The 24560-nt window shown below is 54.8% G+C and overlaps 1 protein-coding gene and 3 long non-coding RNA genes across 27 annotated transcripts in view; 2 read left to right on the plus strand and 2 right to left on the minus strand.

The window, feature by feature from the left end:
• The window catches only part of LOC125754300 (uncharacterized), a 29673-nt gene extending 27715 nt beyond the window's left edge, over positions 1-1958 (plus strand). For all 3 annotated transcript variants that reach the window (XR_007408187.1, XR_007408188.1, XR_007408186.1), the window contains one exon: positions 42-1958. This is a non-coding gene — a long non-coding RNA (uncharacterized LOC125754300). The remainder of the gene's footprint in view (positions 1-41) is intronic.
• LOC112645992 (uncharacterized) lies at positions 1858-13402 on the minus strand. 7 transcript variants are annotated; one of them, XR_007408191.1, is made up of 5 exons: positions 12008-13402; positions 11721-11846; positions 11080-11394; positions 10382-10450; positions 9156-9469 (listed from the first exon to the last, which is right to left on the minus strand). It is a non-coding gene; the product is annotated as an uncharacterized LOC112645992 (long non-coding RNA). The 7 variants fall into 7 exon arrangements; XR_007408192.1 differs by lacking the exon at positions 9156-9469 and adding exons at positions 1858-2290; positions 3330-4191 and having other exon boundaries at positions 11080-13402; XR_007408193.1 differs by having other exon boundaries at positions 11080-12828; positions 12923-13402.
• A 203-nt stretch (positions 13403-13605) lies between these two features.
• On the minus strand, positions 13606-22834 carry LOC112645803 (uncharacterized). Its single transcript, XR_003127264.3, has 3 exons — positions 22691-22834; positions 14876-15172; positions 13606-14311 (listed from the first exon to the last, which is right to left on the minus strand). It is a non-coding gene; the product is annotated as an uncharacterized LOC112645803 (long non-coding RNA).
• A 949-nt stretch (positions 22835-23783) lies between these two features.
• The window catches only part of LOC112645994 (uncharacterized), a 197138-nt gene continuing 196361 nt past the window's right edge, over positions 23784-24560 (plus strand). For all 16 annotated transcript variants that reach the window (XR_007408180.1, XR_003127407.3, XR_007408171.1 and 13 more), the window contains exons 1-2: positions 23784-23965; positions 24415-24507. The gene's annotated coding sequence lies outside the window, so the exon portion shown is untranslated. The remainder of the gene's footprint in view (positions 23966-24414; positions 24508-24560) is intronic.

Here is a 24560-nt window from a genome sequence, read left to right on the forward strand (position 1 = left end):
ACATTCTGGCTCCAAGCTCTTTCTTTCTGTCTCTTTCTAAGGAGCCCGATCTTCCCGGATGGAGGGATTTCGGAGGCCCGGACGAAGGGGAGGTGGAAGGTAAAGGTACCAGGAACGCAGGTGACCAGGATGTGACTGGGAAGTTGGTCATTGGTCTTTGGCCTGTGTTCACATTTCTGCTTTGCGGCTTTGTAAGGCTGTTTGACCTCGAGCAGCCAGAACCCCTGGTGTCACCGCTTTCAGATGCGTAAAGCAGGGATCACTGTTCCTCATGAGGGAGTCGCTGCGCCCAAGGCAGGAAGGAGCTCAGTAGCCACTACGGGGAGCTGCTTGCGTAGGAGGCCTAGACCCTGGCTCTCCACGTGAGGGCCCGCGGCCTGCTGCGGCTTGGGAGGCCTAAGGGGCTGGCCCGGGCCGCCACCGGCTTAGGCTGTCCCATGAGCTCATGGCGCAGGCTGCGCTTACCGGGGTCACGGGGGAAATGACGTGCATTGTAAATCCCAGGATTTAGGCAGGGGTCATTCATTTTTCACGTCGATGTGTATCATATTGAGCACGCAGTGGCCTCGTCATCAGCACGTATTGATTTAATGTGACTGGAATGTGCAAGGCAGAGCTTCTCTCCCCCGACTGCGAGTCAGGGCTGGTTCTCGAGCAGCGCGTCCGCACGGTGGAGAATATGACATCTGGAAAGGGAACAAGCAATGGGTCTTCCCGAGAGCAAGTGAGAAATGGGATATTCTTACAAACCCCGTGCTGTTATACAAAGAAAAAAAGTAAACCCAGTAAACATCTTATTAACTCAACCAACACTAATTTGAACTAGAAGTCTGATGCAAATTGAGCTGTATTTACTTGGGCGACACGAAGCCTCTTCAAGAGGACCAAGCATGTACTACCACTTTCGAAGCAATTATTTTTCATACAAAGATGCCTGGGTCCCCTGGGCGGCTCAGTCGTGGTGTCCAACTCTTGATTTCAGCTCGGGTCATGATCCTGAGGTCCTGGGATCGAGCATCGTGTGGGGCTCACCGCCCAGAGCGAGTCTGCTTGTCCCTCTCCCTGCTTCTGTGCTTTCTCAACCCCTCTCTCAATACATACATACATAAATAAAGGAATGAATAAGTAAATAAATCTTAAGGGAAAAAATGGCTACTTGAACATCATTTTTATTTATCTCTACTTGGCAACACTCACCTGAGCTAATTTGCATTAGTGGAAGCAGAAAGTTATAAACTGGATTTATATGCTGGATTTTTAAAATCCTAAAAATCTTGTTCACCTGGCTTTCATTTTTTTTTCTGTTAAAAAGGGACAGAGCCTAAAAACAATATATTTTTGATCTGCTGATGAGTAAAAACAAAGCTACAGACATCTGTAGGGTAAAGCCAACTGATTGAGCAGACGCCAGGCGATTTTTCAGGTTTTTGTAAAGATGACTTTGATAAACTTTATCAGTTTTTTTCTGGTTAGCTGGAGTGATAGGTTTGTAGATAAACTGTAATTCAGATGCTCATTCGTACTTTAATAAAACCTCTTGGTATGTTATGATTGTCTTCTTGAGAATTGATTTCCTTACCGTGAAACAGTGAGCACTTCCTGTTTTAGGTCAAATTTTAGCTGCCTTGAAACAATTTATTAGAAACATTTTGGTTCTTCTAGGCAGAGGAAGGGAATGAATAATTAAACACACACGCAGATACAGAAGGCAATAGAGAAAACAGAGGAACAGGGTAAATATGGAACAACACTGGGGTCCCCTGTTCTTGAAATATAAGAAAACGACATTCTAGGTTTGAGTGTGGTTTTGAAGGAGCTCAATCAAAGATCGCCCTTATCCTACTTAGCCTGTAATCATTTGTTTTGGCTTGCTGATCGCATTGCCACACGCAGGCCCGAGGGTTTACTGAAAGAAAGGGATTTCCAGGAAAGGTGACCTCACCACAGAGGCAAGGAGGCCAGGAAGGACTTCAGGGCTGGGGCGCTGCGTTCACACAGGGGTTCCTGTAGGGACCTTCTTGTTGTGTCAATAGGGAGGCCTTGCACCCGACTGGAAGCAATGAACAAAGGCAGGGGACCGTGGCTGAGTCCTGTTCACTGCAACCTTTGGACAAAGCAGTTCATTCTCAAGGCCTTGATGCACGACGTGGCAGTTGGACTTAACGGGTGCCTGTTTCCCGCTCGATGATACGATCCTGGGTGACCAGGCCATCAGCGGGCCCATCTCTGCTGCAAGATGGGAGCTCAGCCCTGCACCGTGGTCTGCGGGCTGGCCCTCTGGCTCTTAACCCTGGGTCGGAGAAGAGAGGAGACGATAAGTAGGGAGGCTTCCTAAGAGCTCAGCCCTCTAAAGTACTTAGGAGGATTTTTCTTTGACCTGCTTGTGTAATTGTATCTGGTAAAAAATAAGTTTTTTTTTATTATTAAGACTTTATTAGAGAGAACACAAGTAGGGGGGAAGGGGCAGAGGGAGAGAGACAAGCAGACCCTGTGCTGAGCACAGAGCCCGACACCGGGCTCGATCCCAGGACCCCGGAATCAGGACCTGAGCCGAATGCACATGCTCAACCGACTGAGCCACCCAGGTGTCCCAAATTTCTTTATTATTAATAAAAACAGCATCTATTGAGAGCTTCCAATGAACCAGGCCAGAGGCTATGGATTTCATATGCATTCTCTCAGTTGGTTCCCATGATGACCCTTTAAAAGAGAGGCCCGCATTATTCTCATTTATATACAGATACATTTGGGGGACTCGAGATGCAGAGTAATCAGTGGGTCCCTGGACCCGTAATGCAGAACTCGGGGTCAAGCTCGGTCTATCCTCAGAGCCTGGGCTAGTAACCACTTCCCGATGCCGTCTTTTAAAGTCTCACGCTCCAACAGGGTGCACGTTAAATAAATATAGGGACAATCACCCGATGGGATTTCACCCCTGGGCCAGTAGAAGGATTCTGTGCGCAGCAAAGAACAGGCCCCCGTGAAGTGAAAAAAGAGAGTGATGGAACAGGATCCTTCTGCCCCAGTAGGCCCTGGAGAAACACGAGGCACCTGCACGGGCACAGGGAGATGTTTTCATTCACTGGGGGGTAGGATGGTGGGCGATCACTTTGGTTTTTCCCTCTTCGCCTCGGTATCCCGTTCATGTGGTGTTTGTAATGTGACACAAAATAAATAATACTTAAAAAAAAAAACAAAACAAAACCCAAGGGAATGGATTTCTTGATCGATGCATTTCTCGTAAGAATTTGCGAGAGCGGAGACCTTAGGTACCTGTGGCAGCTGCCACGGCGCCCTGTGCCGGGGAGGGGCTCGTTCCCGCCGCTCACCTTCCCCGCTGCCCTGCTCTGTATGTGTAAGAAAAGGGGACGCGGCGTTTGGATGACAGCCTGGGCCTCGGGTACTCCCTGTGCAAGCAGCATGGATATTTCTGACTGTCCTTTTGATTCTAGTTGAAGCTGCTTGCCACAGGCATCTCTTAGCAGATTGCTTTGTGATTTATGCAGGTCTAGAGGAGACCAAGGATCATTTATCTTCAAACCAGGAAAGAGATGAAAGCAGCTCGGTAGTAAAATTTCCTGTGGAGTTAGATGAGAGCATCAAAGGGAAAAAATGTCATTGTTTCATGAAAAACTAGGAAACGTGAGTCAGTTTCTAATGTCACAGATATTTTCCTGTGAAGAGTTCACGTTAAAAAAAAAAAAAAAAAAATCTCTCCAAAAGGATAAAAACAACCAGAGCAGTGAATTAGGGTGATTCAAAAGCGACGACTTCAAAACATGGCCTTTTGCAGAAGGTTAAAAGGAAAATAAAGGAGAAAGGGCGGCAGGGGGGAGGGGGGTGGGGATCTTCAGCCGACTCGAGCCATTTGTAATTATTTTTCCCACGATTAAATCTCATTTTCTGCCCTTGCTCCAATATCGGAGCACTATTCTCACTTTAAGAGGAAAAAACCCCTGTTTCCCAGAAGGGATACTCGTGTGGCTGCGCATCCTTTGTTCTCTCCTGTGCCTCTCCCCTCGTGCTCCCTGGCTCCGCACCCCTGACAGCCTCTGGAAAAATGAGGCAGCCCCAACTGCTCGGTGCTCGCTGCTGATTTGTCCGGTGCTCCCCGTGTTTGGCACGCTGTAAGGGTCCTGCTCCTTTGAAGTGTGTTCCACAGATTCGGAGATATTTAAAACACTGTGAGGCCTGGAGACCAAAAAAAAAAAAAAAAAAAAAAAAATTGTTGTGATCGGGACATTTGTCACCGTGCATAGGAATATCAGCTTCCCACCAGACAGAAGGGATATTATAGGTTTCTCCCCGGCTACTGTACATGCCATAAGTAAGACAACGATGCATGAAGCTGAACCGGCTGCCAAAAATAGATCACGGAGAAAAATTTCTCCCATGACAATTGGCTGTGATCCTAGGGGTTTTCCCTTTTACTCTGAAACCTTGAATAGTATTTCTTTTCTCTCTTTTTATGTTTCTCCCCTCCCTCCCTTCCATTTCTTCCATCTTTCTCTTTCTTTCTTTTTCTTTCTTTCTTTCTTTCTTTCTTTCTTTCTTTCTTTCTTTCTTTCTTTCTTTTTCTTTCTTCTTTCTTCTTTTTCTCTTTCTCTTTCTCCCTTCTCTTTTTCTTTCTTTCCCTTCTTCCTTCCTTCCTTAATAAACACACCATGATTTTTGTCTTGAAATCCCTAGCAAATGAGATCACAAAACTGAAGTGTGGATTTAGTGGGGTTAATCTCGAGGGATACCCAGTGCATCAGCTTCCTCAGACCTCCATCCCCGACTCAGAAGGGCCTGGCAGCCTTGGGTGATGTCATTTCAGTCCTGGGCTGTTGTCATTGCTCAAGAACTATTATTAAACAATCGGGAAGAGAAGGGAGTCCGTCCCAGTGAACATGCTTTAGGCAGAGATCGGGTTATCCCGCAACCAGAGGTTCGTAGGTGAATGCCGAACAGCGCAGTGCAAAACTCCAAAAATTCTGCAGCTCGTCAAGACTGTCGATATTGTTGGGCACCTACACCGTGCTGTCTGCACAACTGTCGTCCATAAGTACATGGAGGGGCTAGAGGTTGACGCCACCTGGAGTTGTCCAATCTAAGGTAGAAATATCAGAGTTTGGGAACATTACAGCAAGGGGGCTCTGGCAACCGATGGAACTGGCCTAGAATCTTAATTTTGATGCTTACTACACGTTAACGTTGAGTGAGTGACAGCGTCTTTTTAGGCTCAGATTGCTCGTTTGGAAGACCTTCACCCCTGCCCTGGAGGAGCTGTCATCTGCACTATCTCATTGGCTCTCTTTTCCTGTCAGTGACCTTCCTTTGCATTTATACTTGGTTTTCCCCCAAGATCATGGGAGTCCATGTCTGTATTCTCGGAGGGCCTCCCATGGATGAAAAGATGAGATGAGATCTAGGAGACAGTGGTCTTCAGTAGTTTTATTCATTTATTATTATTTTTTTAATTTAAATTCAATTTGCCAACATATAGTGCATTATTCGTTTCAGATGTAGAGTTTAGTAAGTCATCAGTTGGGTATAACACCCAGCGCTCATCACACCACGTGCCCTCCTTGATGTCCGTCACCCAGTTGCCCCATCCCCTGACCCACCAACCCTCAGTATCCCAGAGTTGAGAGTCTCTCATGGTTTGTCTTTCTCTCTGATTTTCCCCCACTTTGTTTTCCCTCCTTCAAATGAGTGCAGCGTGTGGAGCCGGTCAAGAGGCGGGGCTAGGGTGGGAGGGGGTCTATTGTGCCGCTCTCCCTGTGTCACAAACCCAGGTGTGCCTGGAGAAAAGGTTAAGGAATGGGAATTTCTGGATACAGTGGGAGGTTGAAGATGTAAAGGTAAGAAGAGGGAAGTAAGGGGATTAGGAAAGGCACCAGGGAAAGTTTCCCTTCACTGTGTGGGCCCCCTTTAAGGAATAGATGTATTTTCTGGATTCTGGTTTATTGGAAAATAGAACGCATTACCAACGTGAGAGCCTCCTACAGTCACACTTGAAAGTCACAGGAAATGATGGGTTGGCGAGTAGAAGTTCCTGGCGATTAAGGAGAGGGGTCTTCAAGTCCCGGACCGTACAGAGTAACTCACCTCACAGATTTGGGTGCTCCGGGCTCTATTCCAGGTATGCATCCACAGCTTTTTATTTTTAGCCATGAACTATTTTCTTCCGGGAAAATTGCAACTGAGGATGAGACTGTGGACCTCTCAGGCGGGACTGAGCCTGGTGGGCGCTACCCGCAAGGGAGGCTGAGCCCGGCACCTGGATCCTCTTAGCAATTTCCCCTGGGAGCCACCTTGTTGAGAAACTGGCTGCACGTAACAGCTGAAGGGGATCTTCAAATTCGGGGAATTCAGAGAAGCTGCTGCCTGGGCAGGAGGGAGTAACAGGAGCTGGCGTTGCTCTACTGCCTAGGATGAAGGCGCCCTTTTGGAGACCTGAGGATGAGGTGAGGAAGGCCGGGATGCTGCGAGGTGGGAATGGCGCAGAGGGCTGGCTGGTCGCGGCTGCCCGCAGGGTTTCCAGGCCCCGGAGCTGGGTGGACCCGCTGGTCACCCTGAGCGCAGAAATGGGCCCGGGAGCGTGGGGTGGGGGCGGCAGGGGCGTCTGCAGGGCAGCTCGTGGAAAGAAGCCTCCGGACAGCGAGGAGATCGTGGGGCTCGGCCGCGGGCCCTCGACATGGACCCGGGTCCTGATGGGCACTGGGCGGTGGGGGGGGTGCTGCGTTCCCGCGGGGCGAGGGTGCAGGGAGTGCAGCCCCACGGCTCCCACCCCCCAGAGTCGCCCCTGGCGCAGCAGCCGGGCTGCAAGACCAAGACGAGTGTGGGCGCCAGGGGGAGGCCCGGGGTTCGCCTCCGCGAGGGGCTAAAGCGGTGGGAGATGAGATGGCCGCGCGGGTGCACAGGGGTAGAGGGGCACAGGGGTAGAGGGGCGCGGGTGCACGGGGGCGCGGGTGCACGGGGGCACAGGTGCACGGGGGTACGGGTGCACGGGGGTGCGGGTGCACGGGGGCGCAGGTGCACGGGGGTACAGGTACACGGAGGTGCCAGTGCACAGGGGTACAGGTGCACGGGGGCGCAGGTGCACCGGGGTACGGGTGCACGGAGGTGCCAGTGCACAGGGGTACAGGGCACGGGCGCGCGCCTTCTCAGCGTGCCTGGAAGCTGCTGGAAGCGGCTGCGGTTGCGCTCACCGCCCACGGGTGCGTAGAACTCCGCGAAGGAACTCGGGGCTGGGGAGAGGACACCGGGTGCGGCCGCGGCGCCGGGGCTGCGGGTGCAGCAGGTGCATCCGAGGGGGCGGCAGGCCGAGGGCCCCGGGCTCCCTCCGACAGCGGGGGGTGGGGAGGGTTGCAGGGCGGAGCTATCGAGAAACCGGGGCCCCGGGGGCCGGCAGCGGCACGAAAGCCTCGGCGCGGGGACATTGGGGCTGGGACCGCAGGGGCTGCCGCCCACCCACGCGGGCCGTGGCCAGGTGCGGGTCACAGGTGCGCGAGCCGTGGAGGCCTGGTCGCCCGGCTGGGGGGGAGGATGGGGCTGGGGCAGTGCCGAGGGCTGGGGCAGCGCGGAGGGTCGGGGGCTCTGTGGGGTGCAGAGGACCGCTTAGGGGAGGCCGTTCAGGGGGACCCCGGGGGCGCAGCGGTTGGCCCAGGGCGTGACCCCGGGTCTCGGGATCAGTCCCGCGTGGGGCTCCCTGCATGGGGCCTGCTTCTCCCCCTGCCTGGGTCTCTCTGTGTCTCTCTGTGTGTCTGTCTCTATCTATCATCTATCTATCATCTATCTATCATCTATCTATCATCTATCTATCTCGACAAGTTTATTCTATCACGAATAAATAAAAATAAATCTTAAAAAAAAAAGGCATTGAACTAGGTAGGAAGGAGGAGGAAGGAAGGAGGGTCACAGTGCATCATGGAGGAGCTGGCAGGTCAGCTGAAGGGCAAGGAGGGGGAGGCGATGCCAGGCCTAGAGCAGGGGTGGGCCGAGGCGGGCTGGGGCCTGCTCCCCCTGCTGGGGGGCAGACGAGTCTGGGGATCCCCAGTTGGCAGCCTGCACCCGGTGTGTGTGCTTAGAGACCTGGAGTTAGGAGCCCGTGGATCCCGAGCACCAGGGGGAGGGTAGCTGCGAGGAGGGGCCACAGAAGGACTCCGCTCCTGCGCCCTCCCTCACAGCCGGGGCCCTGAGGAGGCAGAGGCCTCTGCTGGGTCTCTGTGTAAGGCCGTGCGAGACCCTCCCGCTCTGCAGGAAACCATGTGTGTGGAGATGATTCCACGCAGGTGTCGGGCACCCTGCGTGGCAGCCTGCGACCCACCGACCGGGGGTCATTCTGCAGGAGGTAAACGCCCAGGTGGAGACCCTGCGAGGCCTGCGGTTAGCGTGGAGGGCCGAAGCTCACATGGAGGGGCGTCCTGCGAGTGACAGCCGGCCCAGGGCCTGGGTGCAGCTGTGGCTCGGAGATGTGGGGGACCCCCCGGGTGAGGCTGCAGCCCAGAGACCCCAGGACTCTGGGTGTGGCTGCAGCCCGGAGACCCTGGGGGCCCCCCAGGTGTGGATGCAGCCCAGAGACATGGGGGCCCCAGGTGTGGCTGTGGCCCAGAGATGCAGCGGGGGGCCCCCCAGGTGAGGCTGCGGCCCAGAGATCCCAGGGCCTCCCTAGGTGCGGCTGTGGCCCAAAGACCCCAGGCCCCCCTCCCCGCATGCAGCTGTGGCCCAGAGACCCCCGGGGCTGTGTGTGGATGCGGCCAGCATAGCCGCGGAAGGCCCCTGGATCCTGAAGTCCAGCTGGAGGCTACGCGCTCTTTCCCAGAGGAGGGAGGTGCTGAGGCCTGGACCCCGGCTACAGTCTCAGGGCGCTGGTAGGGGCTTGGGCCGAGGGGAGCACCCGGGTGTCCCGACTAGTCCCTGGGCCTTCTCATCACCGTGAATGTCATCAGCCGTGACCGTGCACTTGGGGATCATCCCGGTTCTTGCTGAGGGTGCAGACTTCGGTGCCAGTGGGACCATCTGAGGTGCAGTCTGGTCACTTGTCATCTGCGCCGGTCACTCCACCTCCTCGTTTCATATTCTCTGTATTTGTACAACAGGGACAATGGGGTCTTTTTTTTTTTTTTTTTTTTTTTTTTTTTTAGCGGCTGTAGTTAGAGATCTAGGTATATAAACTAATAGCACAGGCATTTTTTTTTCTTTTGATGAAAAAGAACTAATTGGAGGGTCCAGGGATACTGTTCAGGCGGGGAAGCACTTTGTGGGGTGCTCTGCTCGGCACCGGGGCGGCTTCTCCGTGTACCGACAGAGCCTGCCGCCCGGTGCATAGGAGGTGCTCCGTAAATACTCAAAATGAAGCGCCGTTCGGCTTTAATGCGATGCCAGGGGCTCGGGCAGGGTTTGCTGGCCACGGCTCTCGAGTGTGGAAATTTCAACGTGGTGTTGGGGGGAGCTGGCTTGTTTACATCAGCAGCAGGGGCGACTGCAAGGAGAGAGGCACTTTTATTTCCCTTGTGGGCCGGCAGTTCATTTTGCTGTAGCAGCTGCTAATGGAAAATAATAAAACCCATTTTCGTCAGGCAGTATCTGGAACACTTACAGGTCAATTCAATGCTCAAAACAGATTGTTACAGAGCATATTAGTTCGTCATCAACATCCACTCTGGTCAGGGGGTTTTTACCACTGGAAATTGAACTTACAGGTCATAGTCTGTTAGGATTCCTGAATATCCTCAAATTCTTATGAGTTAGTGGAAACCCATGGCCGATTATTATAAACGAACACGCATAATCTTTCCATTTGTTAAAATCGCCAAGGTAGCAAATTAAGCTGTGGAAGAACTGAACTGGAGCAGCTGCAAAAATATGACTTCACTAATATGAAACCTATGTTCCGCCTATTAATTGAGGACCGCGGTCCCCTTCCCGTAATAAATCCCGTCCTGTAACAGCGCCGGGAGCTAACGTCCGCACCACCTTTTACGGCGTGGAAACTGGCGCAGGAGGTGAGATTGCAGGTGTGTTTCTGTGCGCTGCTCTTCCCACGGGCACGTGTGCGTGTGTCGGGGCCGTGGTGTCCAGACACGGAGGTCAGTGAAGGCAGCTGGGGGCTTCAGACGCGAGCCCCGCCGGGGCGGCGGCCTGGCCTGGTGCAGAGCAATCCACCCCGGGCTGCGGGGCCAAGCTTGCCGTTGGCGGACGTAGGTCATGGGCATGTCCCTCTGGGTTTCTGTTTCCTCCTCCGCAACGCGAGGATTTTGGATTAGACGTTCCCTAGGGACGTTTTTCTGTATACTTGAAAAAATCATTCTCGCTGTTCTCTTATTATACAAAATTAATATAGATTCACGGTAAACTCCCCAAAAAAAGAGAAGCAAAAAAGAGTAAAACTCACGTGTGATGCTATAATCCAGGGATACATAGTTAGCATTTTGAGGTCCATTCTTCCAGCCTTTATGTTCACCTATATATAGATTTAAACACACACAAAAAATGGGACCCTCCTATACATGCATCATTTGCTACCCACTCCCCCCCCCCCACCGCTTAACCACAGTGTGGGCCTCTCTATCATGATGTTTAAAAACGGGATCCCCCCCCAAAAAAAATAAATAAATAAATAAAAAAATAAAAAAAAACGGGATCCCATTGTATGAGTAGGCCACCAAGTTCTTTAATTTGGTATTGTACCAAAATAATTTGGTATTTTTCAATCTTCCTTGGTACCAATTGGTACCAATACCAACCAAGGAAGTACCAATAATTTGGTATTTTTCAATCTCTCGCGATTTTTTATAGTCGTTAGAATGAAAATAATCCTCATGACTGAATCTGTGAATATTTCCAAGTTCTCAGATTAGTGTAAATAGCCCAAAGCAGAGCCGCAAGGTCAAAAGCTACGCGTATTTGTTAGTTGTTGGATGCGTGTCAGGATTCACGACACGCTTAGGTTCTCGGCTGCTCCTGGCCCTCGGGGCCGGTGAGGCGGGCCGGGCCCGGGGTCCTGAGCTCGACCCTCCCCGGCGGCCGGCGCCCAGTGTGCGGCAGGAGGGCGGCCTATGCGGGCGGCCCGAGCCTCCGGGAAGGACGAACCTGCGCGAGCAGCCTCCAGCTTCCTCCGGGGCAGAGCAGCACAGAAAGGGGTGACAATCGGGGTTCGTTTGTCCACAAAATTTCCAGCTGATTCTCCAGAACCCTTCCCACCCTAACAGCTCTATTCGACTGGTCCCCCCGGTCACTGGGCACCCGAGCTCTTAGCGCCGGGAGGCTTCGGCACAGGCCCCGGGCTCGGGAGCGGCCGGTCGTGGGTCCTGCTGAGCAGAGGCCGCCGGAGGCCACGGTGCCGCAGGCCGAGCCGGGGGTCGGGAGAGCCCTCGGGCGGGGGTTCGCCTCGACTCCCATCAGCACCTGAGAGAGAACATCGCAAGTTAGCTGAGCAAATAGGGTCACAGGTATCGACTCCTGTAATCAGCCCCCGGGAAGGCCGGGGATTTGAGATTCTCGCTTCTTTTTTTCCCCTCCCTTCTGTTTTCTTTGTCTGTGGGTTGGCTTCCTGCTCTCAGAATTCTCTAAGTTGGTGGTTGGAATTAGGGGGCCTAGATGCTGGTATTTAAATCTCTAAAGTCTTAAATTCGGAGGAGAAAAAGCGTCTCTCCTATCCTTAGGATTGAAAGAATCCCAAGCGGCACCCTGATTGGCCCGGCTGGGGTGGAGGGACCTCATGACCCGCGCACCTGTAGTCAGGGGTTGGGGCTCTTGCCCTCAGGAAAAAGGGTCCTTTTCGGAGGATCTGAACTCGGACTCCCAGAAACAGGGTAGATTGGTGGTTACCAGAGGTGGAGGCTGGTGGGACGGGGACTCTGGTCAAAGGGTACAAACTCCCAGTTATACGAGAAACAACGTAGGACCTGGTGATGCTGGGGTTGATCTTGTAGAGTTGAGAGCCACTAAAGTTTTAAACGTTCTCACCGCGACCGTGCAAAGCGGCAGCCGTGCAAGGTGAAGGATGCGCTCATCTTACCGTGGGAAGACTCCTATGTGTGTGACCAGCTGTTAACTGTGCACCCGAAGCTTACGCAGGGTCGTGCCAACCTCGGAGCTGCAGCAAAGGACCAGGGGTGAGAGGTGGCGCGCACTGCGGGGGGGTGGGGCCTGCGGCGGCCGCTCTAACGGGGGCGCCAGCCGCGGGGGCTCCACTAGGCCAACGGAGGGAACACACCACGGAGTGAAAGGGCGCGAGTGAGAATGGAACGGGGAGTTGCCTCTTTCCTCGCCGTGACCTTGTGGCAACTATTTCATCTTCATCAGATCTCACAGGTGCGGGTGAGGAAAGCGAAGAGGTTAAATTAAGCCCCGCCGAGACCCTAATAGGATTCTAGCACAGGTAATGCGATTCTTGTAAAGCCGCGACCCAACAGCTCAGGCTCCAGCAATGTCCTGGTGTTCAAACAAACAAACAAACAAACAACAAAACAACGCACTAACGTAGAACAAAACTAGATTCAGAATTGAATGTCTTTCCCTGGGTTTCCAGAGGTTGTGAGGACGCCCCCCCCCCGCCACCTTCCTGCCCCTGACTTGCTCATCGGGGTGCTGCGGCCTGTTGGCTGGTGCCCCCGGGCCTCGTCTCCCCTCCCCAGCCTGGCCCCGCAGCGCAGAACCCAAGTTCCCGTGGCCTCCTGGGCCGGGAAGCTGGGCTGGAATCCGTTTGAAGGGCGGGTTGGGAGGCGCTGACGCTCGGCCTTGGTCACTCGGTCACTCGGTCACTTGTCTGCGAGCCCGCCCAGCGCACCTGTGACCCTGGCGCCTCTCGGCAGCTCATGTGTGTTCCGTCCCGTCCCCCTGGAGTAACAGAAGCAGAGGGTGGCCCCCCAGGCCCAGCTTCCCGACCTCTGCTGCCCTACAGCCCCCTGGTCCCTGACGCTCCCTGAAATACCGGGGTTAGGGTCAGAGGCTGCTTCTCTCCTTGCTCCCTGAGGCGGGCCTGTGCCGGGGAGCCCTTGCCCCGCTCCGTCTGTGGACGGCTGCTCCCCCGAGGGCCCCGTGGACCTGGCCACTTCCCCTGACGCTTCCCTGAGGGGCCGGCTGTCCCGTGGGCCCGTCGTTAGCGCCAGTGACCGCGGCGTGGCTTGGGGGCGCGGGGGCCAATTCCAGGAACCGAGCTTCTCCCGAGCGGGGACCACGCCTTAGTCGCCCGCTATCCCCCCGGTGCCGGCACTGCTTCTGCCGCCCAGCTGCTCCCTCGGCGGCTTTTTAAATGAATAAAAAGTCGTTTATTCAGGGGCACCTGGGGGGCTCGGTGGCTCGAGCAGGTGACTCTTGATTTTTGGCTCAGGTCACGATCTCAGGGTTGTGAGATCAAGCCCCACTTTGGGCTCCAAGCTGAGCATGCGTGGCCTGCTTGGGATTCCTCCCCCTCCCTCGCCTCCCTCCCCCTCCCTCTCCTTCCCTCTCCCTCTCTCCCCCCCCTCAAGTGAATTATTTGGTTATTCCTCTACGTAGCAGGGGGCAGTACGCTGAGTGGAAGCTCCGAGCACGAACTGCTCCGGGCAGGAGGGAGATGCTGTAAGTCCTTGAGCAGGGGTTGACATGATAAAATTCACGTTTCGGGAGAATGGATGTGGCAGCAAGATCTGTCATTTGAGACTTTTAGGCCTTAGAATAATTGCTGGTGTTTTGACATTCTTCTGTATCTTTGGGAAAATAAATGGAACTAATATGAAGGAAATTCTTTGGGGACCTTCTCAGAAGTGAGCGCTACTGATTCAGCAAAACAAGGCTCCAGAAAGGATCCCAGCACGGCCCCTCCCCCGCCAAGGCCGTGAGGCTCCGAGGCAGCCACGCTCTCCTGACCTCCGCGTGACAGGCCCCGAATTAATGGGCAGATCCTCTTTTTTTCCGTTTCCTTGCTGCTTCGCAGGTTTGCTTATGCGCACTCCACCGAAGGTCAGATTTACGATGTGGTCTGATCTCTCCTGTATTTACAACTCTACTACCTTCTTCTGGTAGTGAATTGGTTCTTTTATGATCGGTTCACCTTTGACAAAGGATTTTCAACCATCCCGTAAGGATTTAACCTGTTATCCAAACACGAAATGCTCTCTGATCTACACACGTCCTATTTGGAATCTCCAAAGCTGATTGCTCTTGCCTGGATTGTCCCCGCGTGAGTCCTGCCGACCTGTCTGAGCGGGCGTTAGAGAGCTGTGTCCTCTCGCGTGCAATCGTGAAGGCGGAGTGGGTAGGTGGTCGAGCAGGGGAGGCCGAGGCTCAGTGACGCCAAATGATTGCTTTGGGGGAAGCCCCAGATCTTCAAAACACGTTCCTGGGGGAAGTTGGACAAAGGGACACCGGTTAGGAAATGGTGAAGTTAGAATTATTTAGGATCATTTAAAATTAAGTAAAATCTACACATCTACTGCTTACTAGGTGCTGAATATTACCAACCATGGAAATCACTTCAGAAACTTCTAGAACATAAGAATTTTTGTTTGACCTACAGAAAGGCGACAGTCAACTGTGTCTTGGGTTGAAATTTGAGGTGCAGTTGGTTCAATACGAATGCCTTTAATTTGGGCTTGGGCCCTAACGGAGTTTGTGGCTGGATGCTGCAAATGCATAGTTTTCTATAGATTCAAACATTAACTTAAATCCTTATCTTACATCCCAACGCTAATGATATAATATCATTTATCTGAGCACTTATGTATAAAGATGAAAACATTCAATTTGGGTCCTTCTGTGTTAGCTGCATGGTAGGGAATAAGACAGGATGAAGTGCTCGGCTGCCTCAAGGAAGGAAGGAAGGATCGGAAACCTCGGTGGTCACGGCAGGGGTGTGATTATGCACAGGGAGCTAAAGAAATGGAGAGGAGGAGAATTGCCCAACCTGAGCATCCCGGAGATCACGGAATCTTGTCTTGAAGGTCGCGTGAAGGCCGGTGGAGAGGATGCTGCACAGACTAGAACACTGACTTGTACACCTGTGGTTTGAACACGGCCCCTCCACCACGGTAACCATCTCTATCTCAAAGTAGAAGCTTTGATTCCTGATTATGTTTATGGAGACCAGTTTTCCCCATTTCTTAGGCCTTCTGTTTGCCTTCGCTCTTGCCCCGAGTTTTTCTGCTGTTCATATTTAGATGTGTGTCATCAATTTTCATCAACAGGGAGGATAGGATTACAACTAGGGGGGGAAGAAAAAGATATTGATTTAAAATTTCATGTTGAAAAAGACTTAAGTAGGCAGTTTGGTTCGCAGACTCCTGTAAACCTAATGCATGGAAACGTACAGCGATATCCAATTGAAAAGTCAATGGAAAATGATTAGGTTTTGGCGCTGGTGTTTGTTATTTGTATTTTCTGCTTCCCCAAAGCTCATATCCCACGATAGGTTGACCCATGCCTATTTTACCACTAGCAGCTACAATTTTAGGGGGCTTGTGGATCTTTGGATGCAGATTGTGTTTTATTCTTTTTAAAAAATATTTATTCATGAGCCACACAGAGAGGCAGAGACCCAGAGGGAGAAGCAGGCTCCCTGTGGGGAGTCCAATGCATGTTCGATCCCGGGACCCTGGGGTCATGCCCTGAGCCAAACAAAGGCAGACGCTCAACCACTGAGCCACCCAGGGGCCCCAGACTGGTGTGTTCTAATCAGTTTTTGACTCACTGCTGTTTTAACTGTGAATTTAGAACTTTTCTAAGCTTTGGTTTCCCCGTTCATAGAACGGGAGAGAAATACGTTCATGCTGTTTTAGAATTAAATGACATAACATTGAGCAATGTTAGGTACTGTGCCGGGAACGCAATAGGTGCGGAATAAATGATAGCTTCTCTCATTACCCTCATCCCCTCCACAGCATAGGGATCAAATACGTGACACCCCTCTTGCCCGCCCCAGGGTGTCCAACATCATAGTCTGAAGTGCAAATCACGTACCAAAGTGCAAAGGCTTAATCCTTCTATTTGTCACTAAGAGTAGAAAGCCTGGAGGTCCAGTCTGTCCTCTCCAGTGATTGAACTTCTTCTCTGTTACATATCCAGGTATTTTTGGGGTTTGTCCATTTCTCAGGGGGATAGACTTTGTGTAAAGACCTAGACATTAGGGCAGGCTGGCTTGATTAGGGAATGGCAAAGGCCACTGGGGGCTGGAATCTAGGTTTGGGGCTTGGGGGATAGAATAAAAACCAAGACAGCTGAATGACAGGGAGAGTGTGTATCAGATGACGGCAGGAAGTCAGAAGACTGTTTTCCTAAGACATAATCTCCCAAAGTATGTCCCATCATACACCAGGTCTTGAGGTATGGAATAAGTATCCTAGGAGTTCTGACAAGTTATAGGGTAGAAACCAGTTCAGCTAGTCAATGTTGGTTTGACGTGGCCAGGATATGGTTTTGAGTTATTGATAACTCGAGGTGTTAACACTCTATGTTCCACATCTGGTAATGCTCTTCCAGGGACGTGGAACCTCCAAGTGGGTCTAGAAGGTGAGGAAGACTGGTCAAACCCATGTCTGTTAGAAAGTGGCCTTTTGGGTCCTTGGGTATGAAGATTGGGACTGGGGAGTAATGAGGGTGCTCAAGGCAGGTCAGGAGACCAAGTAAGACTCAGGTCTTCAGCACCCAGGGACACACTGAGGACCCAGTTTGGGGGAGGGGGTTCACCTCCCAGGTCGCTGGAGCACACGGCAGAAACGTCAGACATTGGTCTGTCAAAGTAAGAGTAGCCTGGTAGTAGACGCGGAGCTGGGAACAATGGACATGACGCTTCTCGTGTTCTTACAAAGCGTCAGAATTGGGCATAGGTTCTGAAGCCTCTCTTGTCAGGTGTGGGGTCTGAGTAAGGCGGGGGGATCTATGGTCAAGAGGACTGGATCTCCAGCAGCCCTTTAAATGCCTTCCATGCTCATTCTCCCTTCTTGATGGGCCCGTTGCCCTCAGGATGCCTTCCCGTCTTCAGCATGGCCTGCAACTCCATCTCGTTCTGCTCCCTGCTGTCTCCTTCAGTGACTGGTTCCAAATTCTCACCACCTTGTGGTCTGGGACTCTCTGCCGTCCGCCTGCGTGTAGCGCTCTACAGTGCCATTAAAAACTACCACTTATTGAGAGCTTACAGCGTGTGGGACCCTGTGCTTAACACGTGGCTTACGTGATCGGTTGACCGTAATCTATAAGATGGAGCCACTTGGGAATGAGTTCACAAGTAAGTAATAGAATACCCCACTCACCAAGGCTTAAATTTGGACAATGTTTTCTACAAAAAGTCCAGAAGAAGGCGGTTTTTGAATTGGGTCTCTGTGATGCCACTGAAGATTCCAGACTCTGCAGCTTCTCGAATGACAATTATCCTCACATTGTGGCCTCATGGTCATGAAGTGGGCGCTGTATCTGCAGGCCTCCTGTTGACCTCTCCCTTTCCCTAGGGTGTGTGAGCTGACTTCTTTAGAACACAGAGCCTTCCCAGAAACGCCCGGGCTGTTTTGGTTCTTGTTTCATTGATAAGAATTGTGGCCTGTGACCTTTCCAGGTTGGAAAGTTGACTATTTAATTTTCTGATCTCTATAGTTGAGGATGGCAGGGATGAAATGGGTTGAAGGATGGGTGTTAGGTTAGCTGACCTTGAGGGCCCATCGTGGTTGGCACTGTTACTCCCATATTGGGTGACAAAGCAGATCAGGAAGCTGAGTTAACTTGCTTGGGGTCGCATAACCAGTGGGTGTTAGAGGCAGATTTCAAGCTGGCTTAGTGTCCCTCAAAAGCTAATGGGAGTTCCCCCATCCCACAGAGTCTCCTTCTCAAATTTCCAAAGTCCAGTTGAATTCAATCTATGTTGACTGAGTGGACGTCTCTACCCAAAGCACTGCACTGAGATCACAAACGGATATACAGGTCATCAAAGCTTTGCCCCGATCCTCCAGCGATTAATCATCTCGATGGAGGGAGATGCACATGGATGTCACCAATTCAAGGTGGACCTGAATGGCCATGTCAGTGGGGTGCACACAATGAGTCATGGGTGGGCTGGGGAGGGAGCATGGAATCCTGCCTGGGGCAACCCGAGAAGGCTTCCTGAGGAGAGGTTTGATCTAGGCCGTCTGTCTGCAGAGGTGTCTTTTATGAGCACTGTAGTTCTTGACTCTGTCTTCTGTGAACCTCAGCTAAGGCCCACACAGCCTCGGTCATCTCGGGCGTAGCTTGTCTGAGATTAACGCAAAGACATAATGTCCAAAAGTAAATCAACCGACTGTCCTGTCGGTTCCTATTTTAATGTTCCCCCCAAATCTCATCATCTTGGACTTTCGACCAAAACCAGATCTAGTCTATCAAATTAAAACTCCTGAAGTAAAACATTTCAAAACAGAGTAACCGCAAAGCCATTTAAAATAAACTTAACCTGTTATATATTCTCCTAAACAAGCTAGTGTGTCAGGTGCATTCCATAAAGGAAAGTTCTTATGTTCCAGTTACACAGGAATACAACGACAGTTGAGCCGATTGTACCCCGACACACACAAAGGTAGTATAAGGTACCGTTCTTTCCATGGGGGGAAAGCTAGTTAGGGTGAATGTGGATACAAGCGAAGTGAGAAGACCTTTAATTATAGATTTTAGCCTCCCCGTCCCCAGAGAGGGCAAAGCACACGACCAGAGCATCCACAAAAGAGAGAAAACAATGGCTAAGGGCGTGTAGAAAACTGAAAGCCACAGCAATGCAGGAGAAAACAAGGACTCCTCACGTTCTCTTTGCTCAGTTAGCAAAGAATTAGGATGAATCCAGGGGCAAGGATGTGGTGGGCTGGCAATGCCAGTTTTAGGATCCTAAAGGAAGCAGATGAGCAGCATATGCCAAGAATACCAAGACACCTACGATGCTTAGCCTCTTCATTCCACCGGGATCACACAGAGACAAACTCCCCTACAGAAGTAACATGAAACATGGGCAGGAATGGATGCACAAATATGCATGTTACGACATCATTATGAAAATGAAAATGTGGGAGCACCCGAGTGGCTCAGTCGGGTGGGCGTCGGACTCCTGATTCTTGACTCGAGTCATGATCTCCAGGTCCCGGGATCCAAGCCCCATGTTGGGCACTGTGCTCAGTTCGGAGTCTGCTTGGGATTCTTGCTCCCCCACTTGCTCGTTGGCCCTCTGAAAATAAATATTTAAAAGAAGATGAAAATGTGGGGATCCCTGGGTGGCTCAGTGGTTTAGCGCCTGCCTTTGGTCCATGGTCCTGGAGACCCAGGATCGAGTCCCACATCAGGCTCCCGGCATGGAGCCTGCTTCTCCCTCCTCCTGTGTCTCTGCCTCTCTCTCTCTCTCTCTCTCTCTCTCTCTCTCATAAATAAAATAAATAAATAAATCTTTAAAAAAAATGAAAATGTAAATACCCATAATGGGGGTTTGGTGAGGCACATGGCGTGTCTGCAGGACAGATCAACGCTGTAGCCAATGTGAAAACATTCGCAGACCTAACAATTTAGAGACGTACTGGGTATACGTAGCACGATTACAACTGTACGAGAAATCTGAAAGGAAATGTCAAAAACGTCAACAGTCTTTGAGTTGTGGCATTCGGGAAACTTTTAAAGATATTTTGTGTCTTCTGAGTCTCCTGCACTTGAGTCACGTGATGTTTCCGATGAAAGGATGCTGGTTAGCATGGGCCCTGCGTCCACAGGTGAGGGCCGGCGTCCCCTGCCTCCCCTCCAAGCCTCAGGCCTTGCTGCCGGACCTCACAGGCAGGTGGCCATGGGGCTTGGCGGTGCCTGTTCAGAACATTGTCGGTTCCCGTCAGCCGCCTGCCAGCACCGTCGCGGGGCCGCGGGCTTCCACGGGCAAGGTGAGGCGGCCTAAGGCAGCCACTCCGGAGGGCTCTCCTGCGGCCGGGAGGCCTTCCGCCTGTCCCTGTTCTGGCCGAGTGACGGAGCACCCGGGGCAGGAGGCCTCTGTGCGGCTCCGGAGGGCACCTGGGCGGGGTGTCGGCACTGTCCCTGGGGAGTGCGGGCCGCTGGGTGAGGGTCGCCTCCTCGGGGCCTGCTGTCTCCCGCCGGCTGACGCCCTCTCTGCTGGCTGTGAGCCTGGGGCGCTGTGCAGCGAGGTTGTGACCATCTCCACGTGGCACCGGGGAGGTTCCCTTTGATGGGGCGGCCTCAGCTCCGCCTGTTGGGTCTAGTGGGGTGATGGTGATGGTAGGTGCCCAGCGGGCGTGCCAGGCTCGTTTCCTTCGGTTAAAATACTGTGAATGAAATTGTGATGAACGTATGCTACTGCCCTGTGCGGTCAGTGTCGTCATCCTCGCCTCCTCGGTGAGGAAAGTGCCCGAAATCCCACCCGATGACGAGAGAGTGAGCCAGGATTGATGCGCGAGGCCTCACACCTCCAGGGCCTGGCCCGCTCACAACTGTCAGCCCACCCTTTCCCAGACGCCAGTCGTTCCGTGTCCCTCTTCCCAAAGCCGTGTCCCATCCCGCATTGCTTTTTTCCATGTTTTTCTTTGTCAACTTATTTTCCCCCCAATTACGCCTCATACTAAGCAGCTGTGGGCACAAAATCGTGGGTCTACTGGGCCACTAGACTGTGTTCCGAAGCTCGCCCTTGCGACGGTGGGGCCTGGCCGCTCGTGCACCCCAGCCCACCGCCTTCCCTCGTGGCCCGCCGCCCTCTGGCCGCCTTTGCTGGAGCCTCACTGGCTCTACTTCTGCCCTATTGCACTCCCCGCCGAGGCGAGTAGTTGATCAAAGGGAGGCCACCTTGTCCTGTCCCCTTCCGTGCAGCGCCAGGACGCCTGCCATGCTCTGCATGGGGGTGGCCACCCAGTGTCCGGACCGGAACTGCCGGGCTTCTAGAGCCAGAACGGCGGCTTTGGCTCTTCCAGAGGGTTGGCCTGCAGACTCCGTCGTCACCGAGCTTGTGGTGTCTGCGTTGGGGAGACGGGGACCCTCCCGGGGACGCCGTGGTTTGCTCTACGTGGCCCCGGCTGGAGGGCCCGATGCGGTCAGCCGTGCACTTGGCCGTAAAACCTTGATCCGCTAGGAAGTGTCCCAGGGAGAAAGTAATTTCCCTTCCCCCCATGCTCTGAATGGACGGCGCGTGCACCATATGCAGCCCCAGGAAAACCGGCAGCGGAAAAGCTGCCTCCGCGCAGGACGCCGAGCTGGGAAGGAGCGGCCTTGGTCGGTGGCCCCGCTGCGCCCGCTCGTGACCCCCGACATGTGCCGCCTTCCTGGGCCTGCCATCTCCCGTCTGTAGCCGCACCTTCCCGGGGCGGGGGCGACAACACAGTCACCAGGGACCTCCGGTCCACGGTCGTGGCTGCGACGCGTCTTGGGCGGGGTGAAGAGGTCGAGGCCACGAGCTCTGCGCTGTCGGGCCTCGGGTGCCCAGTTGTCCCCGAGAGGGGTGCAGCGCCCGGGTGCCTCGGCCCGCTCAGCCCGTCAATGGACCGCAGCAGCCTTTGTTTCCATTAAGCTGCAGAAACGTGTCGCATTCGGTGGTTGTGCTGACGCAGAAGTAAAAGGGGGCAGTGAAGGAACATGGGGAGCAGGGGGAGCAGGCCGGCCCCGAGCAGCGCTGGAGGGGAGCGTGTGGCCAGGAAGGGCAGCAGCGCCGGGGATCACCACCCAGTGTCTTGGTCATTGGCCCCAAAGACCCAGGGTGTGCGGGAGACACAGGGTGGTCAGACCCCATTGCTACAGCCCTGAGTGTCCCGAAGAGGTGGCAACGAGGAGGGGTCACTGGGCCTTCCTGCGATGCTCGCCCTGTCGGAGGCGGGGGCCCCGCTCTGGTGTCTGTGAGCCCCGAACAGCCCCCCGACTTGGGGACGACGGTTCGGAGCCGAGTTTCTAGTAACAGCTGTGCTTTACGCGCACGGGGTCCTATCAGAGATGTCACCTCCAGCCCCGCCACCTGCCCTGGGGAAGACCCTACTCCGGTTTGGCTGATAGCAGCTCGGCTGAGCGGGGGCAGCCGCATTCCCCAGGCGGACACTGCCTGGAGGGGGGAACCGGGGCCTGCGGGACCCCCACACGCCTGCTGTCGCGGGCTGGCTTTGTCTGCACCCAGTCATCCTCCTTGGGGTGTCAAGGGCTAAGAGCCTGGTGTTGCTTTTCTTTCTTTTCCTTTTCCTTTTGATTTTTTCTTTCAAGTAGGCCCCATGCCCAGGTCGGGGCTTGGACTCCGACCCTGGGATCAAGGGTCCCGTGCCCCACCCACCGAGCCAGCCGGGCGCCCCTGCCCCTGGGTGCCAAACCTCGGCAGGCCGTTCAGAGATGGAAACCCGTGTCCCCGAATAAGGGGTTTGAAGTTTATTACATTCAGTTATCATCCAAATAGATCTCGGAAGTCACTTAATTGGCCCTCATGATCATTAGTCAGCTGTTTCCAAGGAAACAACGCGATTATTGCTCCAAATAGACCCTTGTGCCTGCCTGTCCCGCGCACCCGCACAGCAGCGGGGCAGGTCTGGCAGGAGGGGTCCCCGCCTTCAGCGCCGGTCTGGGCTGCAGGGCCCGGTCCTGTTGCCGCCCCCGACGAGCCCGCCGCCGTTTGCAGGTGGGCAGCGGTGGTGCCCCATGTGGCTACGCTGGGGTCACCTGGCCGTGGCCGTCCACCCGCAGACCATCAGGGCCCCGGGGCTGGGACGCAGGGGTCAGCATTAACAAAAACCCACGACTCCCCAGGCGTGTGCGCGGGCACCTGAATGGCTCGGAAGCCTCGCGAGTCCTCCTGGCCGGGCGCGCGCAGTCCGTCCTCACAGGTGGATGCCACACCTGCAACCCTGACGCTCCAGTGGGCGGTGGTGCGGCGGGGCCCAGGGCCGGGGGCGGGGCCTCGTGGGTCACAGCTCATGGGGGGCGGGGCCTAGTGGGTCACAGCTGGTGGGGGCGGGGCCTAGTGGGTCACAGCTCATGGAGGGTGGGGCCTAGTGGGTCACAGCTCATGGGGGGCGGGGCCTAGTGGGTCACAGCTCATGGGGGGCGGGGCCTAGTGGGTCACAGCTGGCGGGGGGCGGGGCCTAGTGGGTCACAGCCGGTGGGGGGCGGGGCCTAGTGGTCACAGCTGGTGGGGGCGGGGCCTAGTGGGTCACAGCTGGCGGGGGGCGGGGCCCGGGGTGCGCAGCCGGCGGGGGCGGGGCCTGAAGACAGGCTGCGGCCTGGGCCCGCTTCACCGGTTTCCCTTATCAAATGGTCCCGGTAGGGGCTGCTTGAACATCGGTGCTCCCCTCCCCACCCCACCCCACCCCACCCCACCCCACCCACCCCACCCCACCCCACCCCTCCCCACCCCACCCCACCCCACCCCTCCCCACCCCACCCCACCCCACCCCACCCCACCCCACCCCACCCCTCCCCACCCCTCCCCTCCCCACCCCACCCCACCCCTCCCCTCCCCTCCCCTCCCCTCCCCACCCCTCCCCTCCCCACCCCTCCCCTCCCCTCCCCTCCCCACCCCTCCCCACCCCTCCCCACCCCTCCCCTCCCCTCCCCACCCCTCCCCACCCCTCCCCTCCCCTCCCCACCCCACCCCTCCCCACCCCTCCCCACCCCCTCCCCTCCCCTCCCCACCCCTCCCCACCCCTCCCCTCCCCTCCCCACCCCACCCCTCCCCACCCCTCCCCACCCCTCCCCACCCCAGGTCATGCTAACGTGCAAGCAGGTTTGGGGCCACCGAGTCGCGCCTCCTCCTCCTGACGGGAGCCCCGAGCCCCCGAGCCCCCGAGCCCCCTGAGCGCCCCCGCGCGCCCCCCGAGCACCCCCCGCGCACCCCCCGAGCACCCCCCGCACCTTCGGAGCCGGCTGGGAGGGCGCAGCACGTGCCAAGCGTCCTGTGGCCGCAGCTGCCGCCGAGGGCAGGACCTGGCGCGGGAGGCCGCCCACCTGGGTCCTCCGGGCGGCGGGGATGGGGGCGCGGACTCGCTTCGTGGGGCCCGAGGGTAGATACACGGAAGAACAGACGCCCGTAAGGCGGCAGGTGGGTGTTTGGAAGCGACCTCAAGAGAGGAGCAGGGCGGGCATAGGAGAGGGCGCTGCGGTGGTCTCTTGGGTCTCCGGGCCTTGCCTCCCGGATGGACCGATGGGGGATGTACGGGACCGGGACCGGGACCGGGACCGGGACAGGGAGAAGCGGCTTCCCAGTGAGCGGGGCCGGACGCGGCTCGACCCCACACCCTGAGATCCTGACCTGAGCTGGAATCAAGAGCCGCGTGCTTGACCCCGCCCAGGCCCACCCTCCTATTTTAGGGCGTCGGCTCAGCCAACTGAGCCCCCAGGTGCCCCTTATTTACTTATTTTTAAACATTTCAACAAATCAGCTGAATGCTCTTGGAGAAAATAATGACTCCGAGTGGCCCAAACCCACCCCCAGCACGTAACCCAAGGACTAGAGTTAATTTATTAAAAAAAAAAAAAAACATTCTCTAGGAACAAGGGTGTCGGTGAGAAAGGAGAGCACCGATTTGCTCGAACCTGCACCGAGGCCTCTATTTGCTCTCACAAAGTCGTTGAACAGCTCAGGTGAGTGAACGGGGTTCAGACACTTGAGGATGTGACTTTGAACCGGTGACAAG

This window comes from Canis lupus, chromosome 34 (genome assembly GCF_003254725.2).
Source record: "Canis lupus dingo isolate Sandy chromosome 34, ASM325472v2, whole genome shotgun sequence".
Taxonomy (NCBI): Eukaryota; Metazoa; Chordata; class Mammalia; order Carnivora; family Canidae; genus Canis; species Canis lupus.